Source organism: Triticum aestivum, chromosome 7D (genome assembly GCF_018294505.1).
Source record: "Triticum aestivum cultivar Chinese Spring chromosome 7D, IWGSC CS RefSeq v2.1, whole genome shotgun sequence".
In the NCBI taxonomy this organism is placed as follows: Eukaryota; Viridiplantae; Streptophyta; class Magnoliopsida; order Poales; family Poaceae; genus Triticum; species Triticum aestivum.
In genome coordinates this window covers 430,261,265-430,279,528 of record NC_057814.1, presented here as the reverse complement: position 1 = coordinate 430,279,528, position 18,264 = coordinate 430,261,265, and positions in this window count along the sequence as shown.

The window sequence follows — 18,264 nt, the reverse complement described above, 5'->3', positions numbered from 1 at the left end:
ATGGCCCGCAGTACGAAGCCGCCGAATACGAAGATCTGTCCGGGGAGAAAGGTTTCTCCCTGGACAACGTCATTACTGACGATCGAAGGGGCCATCGAGCCCATTGCCGACGGCACAGTGGAACTCTCAATGAAAGCACCAATGTCGGTGTCAAAACCGGTGGATCTCGGGTAGGGGGTCTTGAACTGTGCGTCTAGGATCGATGGTAACAGGAGACGGGGGACACGATGTTTACCCAGGTTCGGGCCCTCTCTATGGAGGTAATACCCTACTTCATGCTTGATTGATCTTGATGAATATGAGTGTTACAAGAGCTGATCTACCACGAGATCGTAATGGCTAAACCCTAGAAGTCTAGCCTGTATGACTATGGTAATGTGTATCTATCCATCCGGACTACGCTCTCCGGTTTATATAGACACCGGAGAGATCTAGGGTTACATGGAGTCGGTTACATCAGAGGGAATCTACATAGTCGGTTGCCAAGCTTGCCTTCCACGCCAAGTAGAGTCCAATCCGGACACGGGTACAGTCTTCGGTCTTCATGTCTTCACAGCCCATCAGTCCGGCCCACGGATAACAGGCCGGACGCCCGAGGACCCCTTAGTCTAGGACTCCCTCAACTATGATGAGACCTTCTCACCCGTAGCGATGCTTAAGTCTGCCTAAATCATGTTAGCAATTGCCGCATTTTATGATTATGAAATCTGGCAAATGGACGTCAAAACTGCATTCCTTAATGGATTTCTTAAAGAAGAGTTGTATATGATGCAACCAGAAGGTTTTGTCGATCCTAAAGGTGCTAACAAAGTGTGCAAGGTCCAGCGATCCATTTATGGACTGGTGCAAGCATCTCGGAGTTGGAATATACGCTTTGATGAGGTGATCAAAGCATATGGTTTTATACAGACTTTCAAAGAAGCCCATATTTACAAGAAAGTGAGTGGGAGCTCTGTAGCATTTCTAATATTATATGTGGATGACATATTGTTGAATGGAAATGATCTTGATAGCATAAAAGGATACTTGAATAAGAGTTTTTCAATGAAAGACCTCGGAGAACCTACTTATATATTGGGCATCAAGATCTATAGAGATAGATCAAGACACTTAATTGGACTTTCACAAAGCACATAACTTGATAAAGTTTTGAAGAAGTTCAAAATGGACCGGTCAAAGAAAGGGTACTTGCCTGTGTTACAAGGTGTGAAGTTGAGTCAGACTCAATGCTCGACCGCTGCAGAAGATAGAAAGAAAATGAAAGTCATTCCCTATGCCTCAGCCATAGGTTCTATCATGTATGCTATGATGTGTACCAGACCTGATGTGTGCCTTGCTATAAGTCTAGCAGGGAGGTACCAAAGTAATCCAGGAGTGGATCACTGAACAGCGGTCAAGAACATCCTAAAGTACCTGAAAAGGACTAAGGATAAGTTTCTCATTTATGGAGGTGACAAAGAGCTCGGCGTAAATGGTTACGTCGATGCTAGCTTTGACACTGATCCGGATGACTCTAAGTCACAAACCGGATACGTATTTATATTGAATGGTGGAGCTGTCAGTTGGTGCAGTTCCAAGCAGAGCGTCGTGGCGGGATCTCTGTGTGAAGCGGAGTACATAGCTGCTTCGGAAGCAGCGAATGAAGGAGTCTGGATGAAGGAGTTCATATCCGATCTAGGTGTAATACCTAGTGCATCGGGTCCAATGAAAATCTTTTGTGACAATACTGGAGTAATTGCCTTGGCGAAGGAATCCAGATTTCACAGAAGAACCAAACACATCAAGAGACGCTTCAACTCCATCCGTGATCAAGTCAAGGATGAAGACATAGAGATTTGCAAAATACACACGGATCTGAATGTGGCAGACCCATTGACTAAGCCTCTTCCACGAGCAAAACATGATCAGGACCAAGACTCCATGGGTGTTAGAATCATTACAATGTAATCTAGATTATTGACTCTAGTGCAAGTGGGAGAGTGAAGGAAATATGCCCTAGAGGCAATAATAAAGTTGTTATTTTATATTTCCTTATTCATGATAAATGTTTATTATCCATGCTAGAATTGTATTAACCAGAAACTTGATACATGTGTGGATACATATACAAAACACTGTGTCCCTAGTAAGCCTCTACTAGACTAGCTCGTTAATCAAAGATGGTTAAGTTTCCTAACCATAGACATGTGTTGTCATTTGATGAACGAGATCACATCATTAGGAGAATGATGTGATGGGCATGACCCATCCGTTAGCTTAGCATTTTGATCGTTCAGTTTTATTGCTATAGCTTTCTTCACGTCATATACATATTCCTTTGACTATGAGATTATGCAACTCCCAGATACCGGAGGAATACCTTGTGTGCTATCAAACGTCACAACATAACTGGGTGATTATAAAGATGCTCTACAGGTATCTTCGAAGGTGTTTGTTGGGTTGGCATAGATCGAGATTAGGATTTGTCACTCTGAGTATCGGAGAGGTATCTCTGGGCCCTCTCGGTAATGCACATCATAAGAAGCCTTGCAAGCAATGTGACTAATGAGTTAGTTGCAGGATGATGTATTACGGAACGAGTAAAGAGACTCGCTGGTAACGAGATTGAACTAGGTATGAAGATACCGACAATCGAATCTCGGGCAAGTAACATACCGATGTCATTACGGTACGACCGATAAAGATATTCGTAGAATATGTAGGAACCAATATGAGCATCCAGGTTCCGCTGTTGGTTATTGCCCGGAGAGGTGTCTCAGTCATGTCTACATAGTTCTCGAACCCTAGGGTCCGCACGCTTAACATTCGATGATGATTTATATTATATGAGTTATGTGATTTGGTGACCGAATGTTGTTTGGAGTCCCGGATGAGATCACGGACATGACGAGGAGTCTCAAAATGGTCGAGAGGTAAAGATTGATATAGTGGACGATAGTATTGGGACACCGGAAGTGTTCCGGGGGTACCGGGTACGTATCGGTTCACCGGAAGGGGTTCCGCCCCACCCCCACCCCACCCCGCAACTATATGGACCTAATGGGCCAAGAGAGGGATAGACCATCCCCTAAGGGGTTATTGCGCCCCCATGTAGGCCGAAATAGGAGAAGGAAAGATGGGAAGGGAGAAGGAAAGGGGAGGATTCGGCCTCCCCCTTCCTTCCCTCCCCTCTCTCTTTCCTTTCCCCTCCGATGAATAAGGAAGGGGGCGAATTGGGGAGGAACCCCAAGTAGGATTTGGCCTACTAGGGGCGCCCCGCTTGGCTGCTCCCTCTCCCTCCCACCTATATATATGAAGGGGGGCGCCTAGAAGACACACCAACATTTGTTAGCCGTGTGCGGCGCCTCCCTCCACAGATTACACCCTCGGTCATATCTTTGTAGTGCCTAGGCGAAGCCCTGCATGGATCACTTCACCATCACCGTCACCACGCCTTCGTGCTGATGGAACTCTCCCTCGACACTTTGCTGGATCAAGAGTTCGAGGGACGTCATCGAGCTGAATGTGTGCAGAACTCGGAGGTGTCGTACGTTCGGTGCTTGATCGGTCGGAACGAGAAGAAGTTCGACTACATCAATCGCGTTGCCAAACGCTTCCGCTTTCGGTCTACGAAGGTACGCAGACACAATCTCCCCCTCTCATTGCTATGCATCTCCTAGATAGATCTTGCGTGAGCGTAGGAATTTTGTTTGAAATTGCATGCTACGTTTCCCAACAATAAATTCCCAAATATTCCCAAACCATCAGAAGCGTCCATGAAAATACTTTTCCGCCGCAGCAACCTTCTGTACTCGTGAGATCCCATCTTGGGGCCTTTTCCCGCGATCTGTCGGAGGGGGATTTGTTGGTGTTCTGGGAATGGGGGTACCCAGACTTGCCTGCCTACGGCCCATGACGTGGCTCCATCGGCGGCCTGGTACGGCCCAGCTTCAGCATCAACAACTCAAGACCCTCGCGAGGGGTGTCGGTGTCAAAACCGGCGGATCTCGGGTAGGGGGTCCCGAATTGTGCATTAAGGATTGATGGTAACAGGAGACGGGGGACACGATGTTTACCCAGGTTCGGGCCCTCTCTATGGAGGTAATACCCTACTTCCTGCTTGACTGATCTTGATCAATATGAGTGTTACAAGAGTTGATCTACCACGAGATCGTCATGGCTAAACCCTAGAAGTCTAGCCTATGTGTATATGGTAATGAATGTGTCCTATCCGGACTATTCTCTCCAGTGTATATAGACACCGGAGAGATCTAGGGTTACATGGGGTCAGTTACATAAGAAGGAATCTTCATAGTCGGTTGCCAAGCTTGCCCTCCACGCCAAGTAGAGTCATTTCCGGACACGGTGCAGTCTTCGGCCTTCATGTCTTCACAGCCCGTCGGTCCGGCCCATGGATAGTAGGTCGGACGCCCGAGGACCCCTTAGTCTAGGACTCCCTCAGTAGCCCCTGAACCTGGCTTCAATGACGAGGAGTCCGGTGCGCAGATAGTCTTCGGCATTGCAAGGCGGGTTCCCCTTTTTTCCGGACTCCAAGATAATCTTTGGACGTGATAATTGTATCCGGACCTGTCATACACCACACATAGCCGCAGATAGAATATAATATTTGTATGAATCTAATCTGTTGACAGCTTCTTTATAGCACGACACCGCGTCCGTCCGGTTGTAATTTCGAACCGTTTTTCTTCTGCCATCCTACATTTCGAGACGCGGTTGCTATTGGCATGTCTTATCGAAACAGAGATCGTGTCCCCTTATTGCGGGATTCTCATCAATGAGGGCATGGGTAACCCAACCGTGCCGTTTGCACAGCCCTTGGGAATAGGCGAATCTTAAGGCAAGTGAGGAGGCGTTTAACATTTGCTGCCTTTATAAGGGGATAAGGATTCCCTCTTCCTCTTCTCACGCTTTCTCTCTGTCTCCGCCTTCCCGATATCGAGCTCCAGCACCCAAGTTCTCATCTCCTTTCCACTCAAGCAACCATGTCCGGATCCGGTGGTCAGGGCAAGTGGATGGTCTCCTCCGTCAAGGAGGAGGACATTACTGAGCTCCGAGCGGCCGGATATGTGGCGAAGGGAATAGCCCATCGCTTGCCGGCCGAGGGACAAATCGTCCCAACGCCGGAGCTCGACGAGAGGGTAGTATTCCTTCCTCATTTCTTCCGCGGGCTGGGGTTTCCACTCCACCCTTTCATCCGCGGGCTGATGTATTATTACGGGATAGATTTCCATGATCTGTCCCAGAATTCCTTCCTCAACATCTCGGCATTTATCGTGGTGTGCGAGGCCTTCCTCCGTATCTATCCCCACTTCGGGCTGTGGCTCAAAGTCTTCAACGTGAAGCCGAAGGTGGTGGACGGCCAACACACAGAGTGCGGAGGAGCCATGGTGAGCAAGCTATCCAACGTCTCCTGGCCCAAAGGCACTTTTGTGGAGACAGTAAAGGAATGGCAGAAGCAATGGTTCTACATCACAGAACCTCGCGGCACCACCTGGGCCGCGGCTGCCGAATTCCGCTCCGGTGCTCCCATGCGACTCACCTCCTGGGTCGAGAAGAGTCTGGACTGGTGTTCACCTGACGAGCTGATAGCGCTGCAGACGCGCGTTCAAAGCATGGTGACCAAGAACGTCAAGCTCGTTGACGTCATCCAGGTGATGCTGATCCGTCGGATTCTTCCGTGCCAGCGCCGAAGCCGCCCTTTGTGGGAGTTCAATTCGAAGAAGCACCAGACCTTGGTAAGGCTCTTCGAGACTACTCACGAAGGTGCCTGGAAGTTGCTTTTTAAGGGCAACGAGAAGCCACCGGCCACGGATTCAGACCGTGGTCACGATTGTACACACCCCGCGAGCAAGGTATCTTATTTCTGACGTATCCCCAACCTCATTGTTTCGAAGGTGACGTCTAAGCTTTTATTATGGTTCCTTTAGGACTGCATGGAGAGGGCGAAGCGGATCCAGTGTCCGGCTCCGCTGCCCGAAGAACCGGTCATCCCACGCCTAGCGGAGATGCTGGTGTCGGCACCATACAAGGCGCCGGAGAAGAAGGCCAAGGGGGCCAAGAGTGGCCCCCGTCGCAAGGGCACTTTGGACGCGATGTCCGAAGACGACGAGGCCCATTCCTTCGTCCCTGAGGACAACGATGAGGAGGGGGAGGAGGAGGAAAACAGCCCTCCTCCCAAGGAGGAGAAGAAGAGGGCGGCCTCGGCACATCCGGAGGCGAAAGCGCCCAAAAAGGGGAAGGGCGCCCCAGCGGTCAACACCGCGTGTGACGTTGACAGTAGTCCGGAACGACGCCCCCGCACTAAGCCCTAGGCTGCATCGTAAGTGACGTGGCTTGCTCGTGCGCACATCCGGCCCTTTCTCTCCATTTATCTTTGACATAGTTTAACTGTACTATTGCAGTCCGGCCTATGACCTTGTCCACCGATCCTCATCTGAAGGTTCGTTGGCTCCGTCGGAGATGGCGAGCCGGTCGCCGCCGCCTGCTTACTCGCCCGGGGCCAGGGACAACACCGAAGTGCTGTCCCGGAGGGCCAATCCGAACTGGGGAGGAGCCCAGGACGCTGTCCGGGAGGCGCCGCGAGGCGAAGCCACCACTGCCGAACACCCGGAGGAGACGATCCCCATGAAGACTGGCAAAGAGGGACGTGTCCAGTTTGGCCCTTAGCCGGATACGATTCCAGAGACCCATATGGCTCCGGAGTCGGGCGAGCAGCCCCCTTCGAAGGAGGGGGGTGCGCCACTTCTGCCGGTGGTCCCTGTCCATCCAGGGGCACCGGACAACCTGATGGAGGTGCTACGAGGCGCCTCTGTTATGGACGAGCACCGCGTCCTTATGGGCGTGGTGATTGAGAAGGTTCAGTCCGCCAAGAGTGCACTGAACGACGCCTGCACCAACCTATTGACAGGTTTCGAGGTAAGTGACATAACAAGATAAAAAACCTGTAGTCAGTAGCCCCTGAGACACTGTCCGATGTTCGGCAAGAAGAACCGGACAGAGGATCTATTGTAGGAGACTAACGTAGCATGTATGCATAAGCAGGCATCGCTGTTGGCCGCAACCTCGCATGCTGCCGAAGTCTCTGAATTGAGGCAGAGGCTGGAGCGGACCGAGAATGAGCTCGGCGAGGTCAGGGTTCGGCTCCAGGACAAGCAAGGTGCCTAACGACTTGCTGTGTGTTCGGAAAGCGTAGGCATATTGACTGTAGTGTCATAATATGTGCAGGAGCCGTGACCGAGGTCGAGGCCCTGAGGAAGGCCCTGGGCGAGGCCGAGGAGAAAGCTGTCCAGCAGCAAGCCGCCCGTAAGAACCTCGAGGCCCGGGTCAAGGAAGTCCAGCAGGAGCTCCAAGATGCGGTGAAGAAATGTGAGACCTTGGAGAATGATGCGTCGGCTCGAGAGGCCGAGCTCACCAAGGCTCGTCAGAGTGCGGAGACCGCACGGAATGAGGCCCAGGCCGCCCTCCAGGAGATCTAGGAGGCCAAGAAGATCGCGGCGGGTAAGGCATTTAAGATGCAAAGCAAGTATGTGGAGAAGCAATACCTTTTACTAACCCGGGTTCGGAGTTCCCCAGGGGCTTTTGCGGATCTACCACGCAGCGTATCAGACGCTGCAGAGTTCTACCGAGCCGAAGGAGGAGGTTCTACGAAGAAGCTATTCTGGTCGCAGTACGCGACGCCAGAGCATCCCGTGTCCTTCACCGATCAGCTGAAGCAGCTGGTGGAGCTGCACAGGGTGGCCGAACTAGCCATGAAGGATTTGACAATCCGGCTATGGCCAGCCGAAGCTATGCCCGGTAGCTACTTCGGACTCGTGATGCGTCTGGTGGAGGCCTGTCCGCGGCTGGACATCATCAAGTGCTCCGCCTGTATTGAAGGTGCCCGTATGGCCTTCGCTCGCTGCAAGATGTGGTGGGCGAAGATGAACACTGTTGAATTTGCCAGCCGGCCGCCGGAGGGCAAGGAGCACCGCACACCCGAGCGATATTTTGCGGATGTCGTAGAGGGGTCTCGACTTGTGGCGGCACAATGTTCGCAGGACATTGTATTTGAATAAATGTATTCATGTTGCCTTTGCCTTGTATTATGTGAACAAAGCCGGTGTTCGTAAGATAATTTTATTATGCTTTGAATTGTCTCCTCCTGTGCGGCCGTGTTATTTGTAATCTGAGGGTTGGCCAGTCATCGGCTTCTGCCCTCACGTAGGTAGTACGGAGGTGTTCGGGATGGAATCTAAACAATCTTGATCCAATTATATGGTCCTTTGGAGGAGTTGTTTAGCGCAACGAACAAGGCAATCGGACTGTACGGCTTGAACACCCTCACTTAGCCATAGGAGTTTTATAATTAAGCAAGTGTGCAACCCCTGGTCCAGGCCAGGGTGCTGTCAGCATCTGATCGGGAAGTGTCGATCCTTCGCACGACGCGAAAAAAATCTCCAACAATTTTGTAACCCTCGAACAGCTGACCAGCTCTCGCCGTATCATGACAGTCAGTTCTACTGAGGTGCTCATCCGGTCAAGGCCAGGGCACAATCGCAGTAGTTCTCCCTTTACTACCCTAGCCGATGGAGCGGAACGTAGGGTAGCAAGCACAGGAGCCGGGGCAACCCAACTAGTGACCAAAGACATGATTCGGAGCCAATGCATATAATGCTAAATTCGGGGTGCCGAACTTTTGTATAAGAAGTGTTCGGACTTTGCTGCCGTATTGTGGGGCGATAAGTAGCCCCTGGCGGATATGAAACGTGCAGAAGAGTATCGATGCTGCAAATAAGCAGATCACAATAAAACGAAGTAAGAAGCGAAAACCACAGTATCTGAGCCACGAACCATTTTTATTATAACTGGATGGATACGTCAAGACGTATCTCGTACAGATGGTGCGAGAAGTATCCGGGCTATTTAACATGCCGGAATCAGTAGGGCGCAGCGTGCGGGTCCTGAGAAATAAGTATGAATACCGTCAAGAAGAACGTATAAAGGTTAACCTACACACCTGTGCTACTTGCCTCCGTTGTATGCCAATCCTTCTAAAGGACTTGTGATTAGGCCCGCGGAGAAAGGAACCTGAAACAAGAAAAAGGTAAAAGTATGTGTGTCCGGGATCTGTCTGGCCGAACTGTAGACCCCGGGTTATCTTGTGCCTCCGTCGATGTCCATGGAGTTTTAAGTGCGTAATTGTGTACGCGTGGTACGAATGCCACTACCTCATTGGGACTGGGACGGAGGCCGGATTGCTAGTCGAGCTCTTGACGAGCCGGCCGTCCTGTTGCAGTGTAGTCTGGAACCTCTTAATGATGTCCGAGGGCTCGGCAGTCGTACTATTGTGCTGCTTGAGAAGGACGTTCTGTACTTCTACTGCTAGGGCGGCGGTGTGCTCCTCTGTTCGGAGGGAGCGTTCCGTATTGCCATTGACTGTTATTACGCCGCGTGGACCGGGCATCTTCAGCTTGAGATAGGCATAGTGTGGCACTGCGTTGAATCTAGCAAATGCGGTTCGTCTGAGCAGTGCGTGATAGCCGCTGCGGAAGGGGACGATATCGAAGATTAACTCTTCGCTTTGGAAGTTCTCCGGAGAACCGAAGACCACCTCCAGCGTGATTGAGCCCGTACAGCGGGCCCCTACGCCTGGTATGACTCCTTTAAAGGTAGTCTTTGTTGGTTTGATTCACGAGGGGTTAATGCCCATCTTCCGCACCGTGTCCTGATAAAGCAGGTTGGGGCTGCTACCACCGTCCATCAGGACTCGTGTTAGGTGAAACCCATCAATAATTGGGTCGAGGAATAGTGCGGCTGAACCGCCATGGCGGATACTAGTTGGGTGATCCCGGCGATCGAAGGTGATCGGGAATGATGACCACGGATTGAATTTTGGGGCGACTGGTTCTACCGTGTAGACATCCCTAAGTGCTCGCTTACACTCCATTTTGGGGATGTGCTTAGCGTATATCATGTTCACCATTTTGACTTCAGGTGGAAATTTCTTCTGCCCCTCTCGGATGTGGGGTTCCTGCAAACCCTTGAGGTTCGAACACTGGGGTGCGTGTGAAGTCTTTCCCTCCTACCGATCTACGCCCTAGCTCGCAAAGATCTCGCAGACGAACTCGACGAACTCGCAACACAAAGAGACACGAGGTTTATACTAGTTCGGGCCACCGTAATGGTGTAATACCATACTCCAGTGTGGTGGTGGTGGATTGCCTCTTGGGCTGATGATGAACAGTACAAAGGAAGAACAGCCTCCTGAGGTTGAGGTGTTCTTGTGCTGGTCGAACTTGTGCGGGTGAGGATTCGATCCTCCTCCTACTATGGTGGCTAGACCTATTTATAGGGGCCCTGGACCTCTTCCCAAATATCGAGCGGGAAGGGAGCCAACAATGGTGGGCGAATTTGAAGGGGGACAGCTAGTACAAGCCATCCTGACAAAAGTGGTCTTCGCCTGCGAAAAGCTCTGGTGGTGACGCCGTCTTGGGCTCCACGATGACCTCCGTCTTGCCGTCCTCCTGGTCTTGGTCTCGTTGCACCTATATAGCAACCTTTGCCTGATGCCTCGGTACTCTTTGCCTGCGCTGGCCTCCTTAGCACCAAAGAGGAAACAAGGACGCTGCGCGCGCTAGCGCCCGCCTGGCGCTGTTCGTCATGGCTCACGTCACGAGAGCCTCGTGAGGTTTGCTCCACCTTGATATCTCTGCTCCTCGCGAGCCTGCCTGGTTAGGCTACTCCAGAGGAGGTCTTGCGTCGTCCGCCTCGCGAGGCTTGGACCCTCGCGAGGGTCTTGGATGCCTTGTCGATGAAGATGGGCCGTACGACCTGCTGGCTTGGCCACGCTGTGGGCCGCAGGCAGGCAAGTCTGGGGACCCCCGTTCCCAGAACGCCGACAGTAGCCCCCGGGCCCAAGGTGCGCTCGGGCTTGGCTTCGTGGCAAAGCCAAGGGTCAAGTTTGGAGCACCGCGGGCCCCAAAAGCCTGCGGCCTCGGTTGACGCGTGGCGGTTGATTGGACGTGGGCGTCTCGGCTTCTCCATGCTGCCTCGGCGACTGCACGACTTGACAAGTCCCTGCGACATGCATGGAAAACCATCATTACCTTCGATCGTGGGAGACGCCGGTTGGCCTTCTCTTTCTATAAATGGGGAGTGGGGCGGAGCCCCCGCTGCTCATCTCTTCCTCGCTTGCTTGCTTCTTCTTTGCTTCATTGCTCGCAGTGCCTCCGATGGCGCCACGAAGGAAGTTCTCTGCCGCCGAGAAGGGGAAGGCCCCTCGCGAGGGCCCCGGTTCCCCAGCGCCCAAGCGCGATCGCGGCCGTCCGCGCAAGCATGCCGCAACCCCCGCCATGGCCCACCGTCGATGCGGCGCAGTGACACACGGAGGGGATCGTCCCAACCATGGCGGTCCAGTTGATGAGGGGAGGCGTGCTGTGGTGGCACGGCCTCCTCGTCCGCACTTTCACACGGTGAAGGTGTCGCGGGAGTTCGTCGTCTGGTCGGAGAACCCGGCCGGCCACTGGCTCCAACTTCCGTGCTTCTTCACCGGTGAACTGCCGGCCTCTGGTTCGAGCGGACTCTGGCTGCAGGCGGATGGCTACTGCAGCAAGGTCTCTTGGGTTGCGGTCGAGACTTCCGCCGTGGGCAACATAGCCCTGGTCCGCGGCTGGCAGACGTTCGCCCGTGCGCGCGGCCTGGGCCGGCGGTGCACGCTACACTTCAAGTATGACGGTGGATCGACCCTCTATGTGAGGGTGTTCGGGGAAGATGGTCGCCGCGCCGGGTGCTGCCCCGAGACGAACGACGATGAGGAGGTGCTGGGCCTTGGCAATGGTCGCAACGAGGATGAGGGCGAGCCTGCCCTCGGCGGCGACCGCTTCTCCTCCAGCTACAGCGGCTCTTCCTCCGGTGATAGCTCCAGCAGCGGTGGCTACGACCAGCCGCCGCACCCGCTTCGAAGGAGGTAGTGGGTCACCTCATCATCGCGCCTCCGTGAAGCGCGAGGAGGGGTCTGGCTAGGCTCGGGGCGTCGCTGAGGGCCTGCCTCCGCGGATTGCTGCAACGCCGCTTTGCTTAGCTTTTCTTTTTCCCTGCATCAGAAAACGAAACCAGTATGGGCCCAGAGGGGCGTGTACTGGACTGTGGTTCTTTGGTTAATGCACTGTGCGTGTTATTCCCATGCCGTGTTGTTATTTTATGCAAAGATAACTTAACCTGGCGCGTTTGGGACGCCCTTTCCCTCACGAGGTGTCTGCGTTGCTCAAAAACTGCAAAAAATTCGTTAGAGGGTGCACTAAAGGACCTGCCGTCCACCCAAGCCTTGATTTGGCGCTTTGTATCGCGGTACCCGATGGGCACGGATTAGGAGAGATGTGCCAGCTTTCAGGCTCGAACGAGGGTGGCTCGCGAGAAGGCAGAGAGAAGAAAAATGCTCGTGCGAGAAGGCAGAGAGAAGAAAAATGCTCGCGAGGGCGCCTGCCTAGCCCCCTCGCGAGGCATGCGAGAGAGAGAACATAGGCAAACCAGAGCCGAAAAATGCGGTAAAAGGCCGGGGAATCAAATCAGCAACGAACACCAAGAGCAACTTCGATTAAGGAAAAGTGAGCCAACTACGGAAAGCAAATGAAAAGCCGCGTCCGGCACCTAATCTAGTCTTCAAGTCTTCTCACCAGCGCGGAGCTAAGTGATGTCCACTAGGCGTGGGAGGGAGCCCTAGGGCCTGAGGCCGACGCTCGTGAGACTCCGGGGCGTGTACAGCCCCAACTCATTATTACGTGAGAGTGTCACGGGCGGCGATTCTTCACAGGCACCGGGCCTTCTTCACAGGCTCTGGGCCTTTCTTCACAGGCTCTGGGCCTTGCTTCATAGGCTCTGGGCCTTGCTTCATGGGTAGAACTTCCTGGGGTGCTGGATGTTCCAGGCGTTTCGGATAGGTGTTCCTTCTTGCGTCTCCAGGCGCACGGCGCCAGGCCTGGAGATGTGGACGACCCTGAACGGGCCCTCCCACATGGGCAAAAGCTTGTGCAGTCCTTCCCTGGAGAGGACCCGCCTCAGGACCAGGTCACCCACCTCGAGCGTCCTGGAGCGAACGTTGCGGCAGTGGTAACGCCGCAGCGCTTGCTGATACCTTGCCGCCCTTAATGCAGCTTCGCAACGACGTTCCTCCCCCAGCACGAGATCCATCCCCCGCATGGCGTCCTGCTGCGTTTTATCGAACGCCAGAACCCGCGCGGAGCGATGCTTGACCTCGTGAGGGAGGACCGCTTCGGCTCCGTAGACGAGGAAGAACGGGGTCTCGCCCGTCGGTTTGGTAGCTGTGGTGCGGATGGACCATAGCACAGACTGGAGCTCGTCGTGCCAGCCCTTGCCGCAGGCCTCCAGCTTCTTCTTGAAGGTTCTGGTCTTGAGTCCCCTCAGGACCTCAGCGTTGGCACGTTCAGCCTGACCATTGCTCCTGGGGTGGGCCACCAAAGCGTAGCAGATCTGCGTTCCAAGGTTAGCACAGTAAGTTTTGAAGAGATTACTAGTAAACTGCGAGCCGTTATCTGTGATGATGCGGTTGGGGACCCCGAAGCGGCTCACGAGGCCCTTGATGAACTTGACAGCAGAGCCGGCTGGAATGGTACGGACGGCTTCCACTTCCGCCCAGTTGGTGAACTTGTCGATGGCGACGTAGAGATAGCAGTAGCCCCCTGGCGCTCGGGGGAACGGGCCTAGGATGTCCAGCCCCCAGACCGTGAACGGCCATGTGAGCGGAATGGTTTGGAGACCCTGAGCAGGCTGATGGATTTGCTTGGCATGGAATTGGCAAGCTTCGCGGGACTTCACCAGCTCGGCTGCATCGTTGAGTGTTGTAGGCCAGTAGAATCCGCTGCGGAACACCTTGCCGACGAGGGTCCGTGACGATGAGTGGTGTCCACAGTCTCCGCTGTGTTTGTCAATCAGCAACTCCCTTCCTTGATCACTGGATATGTAGCGCAGCGTGACATCGTCTGGCCGTTTCCTGTATAACTCGCTGTCTTGGATACAGTATGTCGTAGCTTGCCGTGCCACGCGCTCCGCGTCCTCTTCCTTCTCCGGCAGCGTCCCGTGTGTCAGGTACTCCTTGAACTCCTTGGTCCAGCATTCCTCGTGGGGCTCGAGCGCCAAGAGCAGCCGAGCTCCTGAGGTTGGGCCACAGGCCGGGGCTCCTGTGGCCGGAGGTTGTGGGAGCTCCTCTTGAGGCTGGGTAGTGCTCGAAAGAGGTGGCGTAGCTGATGGCTTGAAGAGCCGCTCCTCGAAGACACCGGGCTCTTGCAGTTGCCGCTTGGACGCTCTCTTGGCGATGTCGTCGGCTTCCTTGTTGGTGCCCCGGGGCACGTGCTGTAGCTCAAGGCCCAAGAACTGCTTTTCCATCTTGCGCACCTTCACGAGGTAGGCCTCCATATGCTCGTCCTTCGGCTCGTACACCTTGTTGGAGAAGTTGACGAGGAGCTGCGAGTCGCCTTTGATGGTTAAGCACTTCACCCCTAGAGCCGCCGCAGCCTTCAGGCCAGCTATGAGGCCTTCATATTCTGCGATATTGTTGGAGACCTTCTCGCCGTGCTGAAAACAGAGTTGCACGGCGTAGTAGAGCTTGTCCTGAGTGGGCGAGATGAGCACTGCTCCAGGCCCCGCGCCCTGGTGCACGAAGGCGCCATCGAAATACATGACCCAGCCGTCTGGTGCCTCACTTCCTGGGGAGGTGGACCGGTCTTCTCCTTCCTCAAGAGCCGGGGCGTCTGTCCATTCTGCCACAAAATCGGCGAGCACGGCTCCCTTGATGACCCTGGTAGTGCTGAACTCCAGCTGGAATGCTTGCAACTCGATGTTCCACTCAGCAACCCTTCCGGCTGAGTTAGGGCTCCTGAGTACCCTCTCCAATGGGTAGGCAGAGACAACCTTGATGGGGTGGCCTGGAAGTAGTGCCACAGCTTGCGCGAGGCCACCAAGAGTGCGAGCAGGAGCTTTTGCGACATGGGGTAGCGCGCCCTCGCGTCCCGCAATATGGTGCTGACGAAGTACACCGGGTGCTCGACGAGGGCTGGCACACTGTTGAGGCTCGGGTCCTGCGGAGATTGTGGCATATCCTGAGCTGATGGGTTTCCTGAGACCTGACCGTCCTCAGGAGCTTCTGCGATGTTGCCCTGCTGAGCTTGGTCTTCCGCCGCCGATGGCCTTGCTGCGCCTTCCTGACCCCGCTCTGTATCAGCTCTGGCTTGGCGCGGCATACCCTTGTCTTGGCGCTCCTCCCAAACCGCCACCAGCGCCGCACTGCGGAGTACGGTGTGGCGGCAAGGTAGAGCACCAGAGGCTCGAGAGGCCGCGGTGCCACCATCACCGGAGGGCTGGTGAGGTATTTCTTGAGGTCTTGGAAGGCCCGGTCGGCCTCCGGGGTCCACTTGAACGGGCCCTTCTTCTTCTTGAGCGTAAAGAAGGGTAAGGCGCGCTCGCCTAGCTTGGAGATGAAATGCCCTAACGCGCTCACCTGCCCCGCTAGCTTCTGCATCTCCTTGAGGGTCTGCGGTGGGCTCATGTCTTCGATGGCCTTGATCTTCTCCGGGTTCGCCTCGATCCCTCTGTGGGATACAAGGAACCCTAGCAGCTTGCCAGAGGGGACGCCAAATACGCACTTCTCCGGGTTAAGCCTCAAGTTCACTCGGCGCGGGCTCTCGAAGGTCTCCTCCAAGTCTTGAATCAATGTCCTCGCCTCACGAGATTTGACCACTATGTCATCAACGTAGGCCTCTGTGTTTCTGCCGAGCTGTCGCCCCAAAGCGATGTGCATCAACCGCTGAAAGGTTGTGCCCGCGTTGCGCAGCCCGAAGGGCATGCAGGTGTAGCAATACACCCCGCATGGTGTCCGGAAGGCTGTCTTCTCCACATCCTCCACCACCATCTTGATTTGGTGGTATCCTGAGAATGCATCCAGGAAACATAGCAAGTCGCATTTGGCGGTGGAGTCAACGATTTGATCAATGCGCGGAAGTGGGAACAGATCTTGGGGGCAAGCCTTGTTAAGGTTGGTGAAGTCGACGCACATTCGTTCCTTCCCGCCTTTCTTCGGTACCACGACGGGGTTCATCAGCCACTCGGGGTATCGAACTTCTCGGATGGTACCTGCCGCCTCCAGCTTGCGTGTCTCTTGGACGATGAAGGCCTGCTTCTCAGTAGACTGCCGTCTTGCTCGCTGCTTCATGGGGCGTACGTTGGGGCATACCCTTAGATGATGCTGGATCACCTCTCTCGGGACCCCTACCAGCTGATTGGGCTCCCACGCGAATATCTCCTTGTTCGCGCGCAAAAACCTCACTAAAGCTTCTTCTTGTCCTGGGTCGAGGCCGGTTCCTATGGTGAAGGTGGCTCCTGAAGACCCATCCTCATTGACCAGCACCTCCTTGGTCTCCGCCTTGTCTTGGGTGAACAGCTGCTTCTTCTTGGTGGGCGCGGTCTCCTTGGCCTCGGGTGCACTGGCGCCGGCTGGCCGTGCTGCTGCCGCGTTCTTGAAGGCAAGCCCGAGCGCCGTCACGGCCTCCTTGATGTCTCCCTTGACGGTGAGGACGCCCTTGCTCCCTGGCATCTTCATGAGGTTGTAGGCCGGGTGAGTCGCCGCCATGAACTGAGCAAGAGCCGGGTACCCGAGGATGGCGTTGTACGGGAGACCGATGCGGGCGATGTCGAAGTCCACCAGCTCGGTGCGATAGTTGTCGCGTGCGCCGAAGGTGACAGGGAGGCGGATCTGCCCCAGAGAGTGAGCGGCTCCATCGCCCACTCCCAAGAAGGGCTTGCTGAGGCCAAGCCGCTCAGGCGGCACGTGAAGAAGGCTGAAGGCTTCTACGGAGAGCAAGTTGAGGTCAGCGCCGCCGTCGATGAGGGTCTTGGTAACGGCCATGTTCCAGATGGTGGGCGTGCAGAGCATCGGGAGCATTCCGGAGCCGGTGGTGGAGTCGGGGTGGTCTTCCGAGCCGAAGGTGAGGTCGGCCTCTAGCGCAGCCCAACCCGGCGGAGCCCCGGGCGCTTGGAGGCTGCCCCAATCTGACGGAAGAAAGGTTTGACGTGGCGATCTGAAGGCGGTGCTTGAGAGCCACCCAGCAGTGCCGCGACTGCGTGGTGCGACGGCACCGCATAGCGCGTGATGAAGAGATTGCGGAGTTCCTCCCAGGATGCCACCGCGGATCCCGGGAGGTTGAGCAGCCAGGCACGCGGCTCGCTGGTGAGGGCCATGGGGTACAAGTTGGCCATGATATTGTCGTCGCCTCCGGCCTCGAGGACGGCCTCCTTGTACGCCAGCAGGAACGGCGCCGGGTCGGCCGCGCCGTCGTAACACGGCGGCATCTCCGGCCTGAACTCGGTTGGCCACTGCACTCGCCGCAGGGTGGGGGCCAGGGCTCGGTACCCAGACTCCCCGCTGCCGACGTGGGTCGCGGAGGTGGATGGCGGGGCACCCACCATGGGAGTGAAGTGCGGCGGCACGGGGCGCAGGTTGGTGGAGAGGAGCTCCGGCGCACCCCTACCTGGCACGCCAAATGTCGGATGTGGGGTTCCGGCAAACCCTTGAGGTTCGAACACTTGGGTGCGCGTGAAGTCTTTCCCTCCTACCGATCTACGCCCTAGCTCGCAAAGATCTCGCAGACGAACCCGACGAACTCGCAACACAAAGAGACACGAGGTTTATACTGGTTCGGGCCACCGTTGTGGTGTAATACCCTACTCCAATGTGGTGGTGGTGGATTGCCTCTTGGGCTGATGATGAACAGTACAAAGGAAGAACAACCTCCTGAGGTTGAGGTGTTCTTGTGCGGGTGAGGATTCGATCCTCCTCCTACTGTGGTGGCTAGACCTATTTATAGGGGCCCTAGTCCTCTTCCCAAATATCGAGCAGGAAGGGAGCCAACAATGGCGGGCGAATTTGAACGGGGACAGCTCGTACAAGCCATCCTGACAAAAGTGGTCTTCACCTACGAAAATCTCTCGTGGTGACGCCGTCTTGGGCTCCACGATGACCTCCGTCTTGCTGTCCTCCTGGTCTTGGTCTCGTTGCACCAATATAGCAACCTTTGACTGATGCCTCGGTACTCTTCGCCTGCGCTGGCCTCCTTAGCACCAATGAGGAAACAAGGACGTTGCGCGCGCTGGCGCCCGCCTGGCGCCGTTCGTCATGGCTCACGTCACGAGAGCCTCGTGAGGTTTGCTCCGCCTTGATATCTCTGCTCCTCGCGAGCCTACCTGGTTAGGCTACTCCAGAGGAGGTCTTGCATCGTCTGC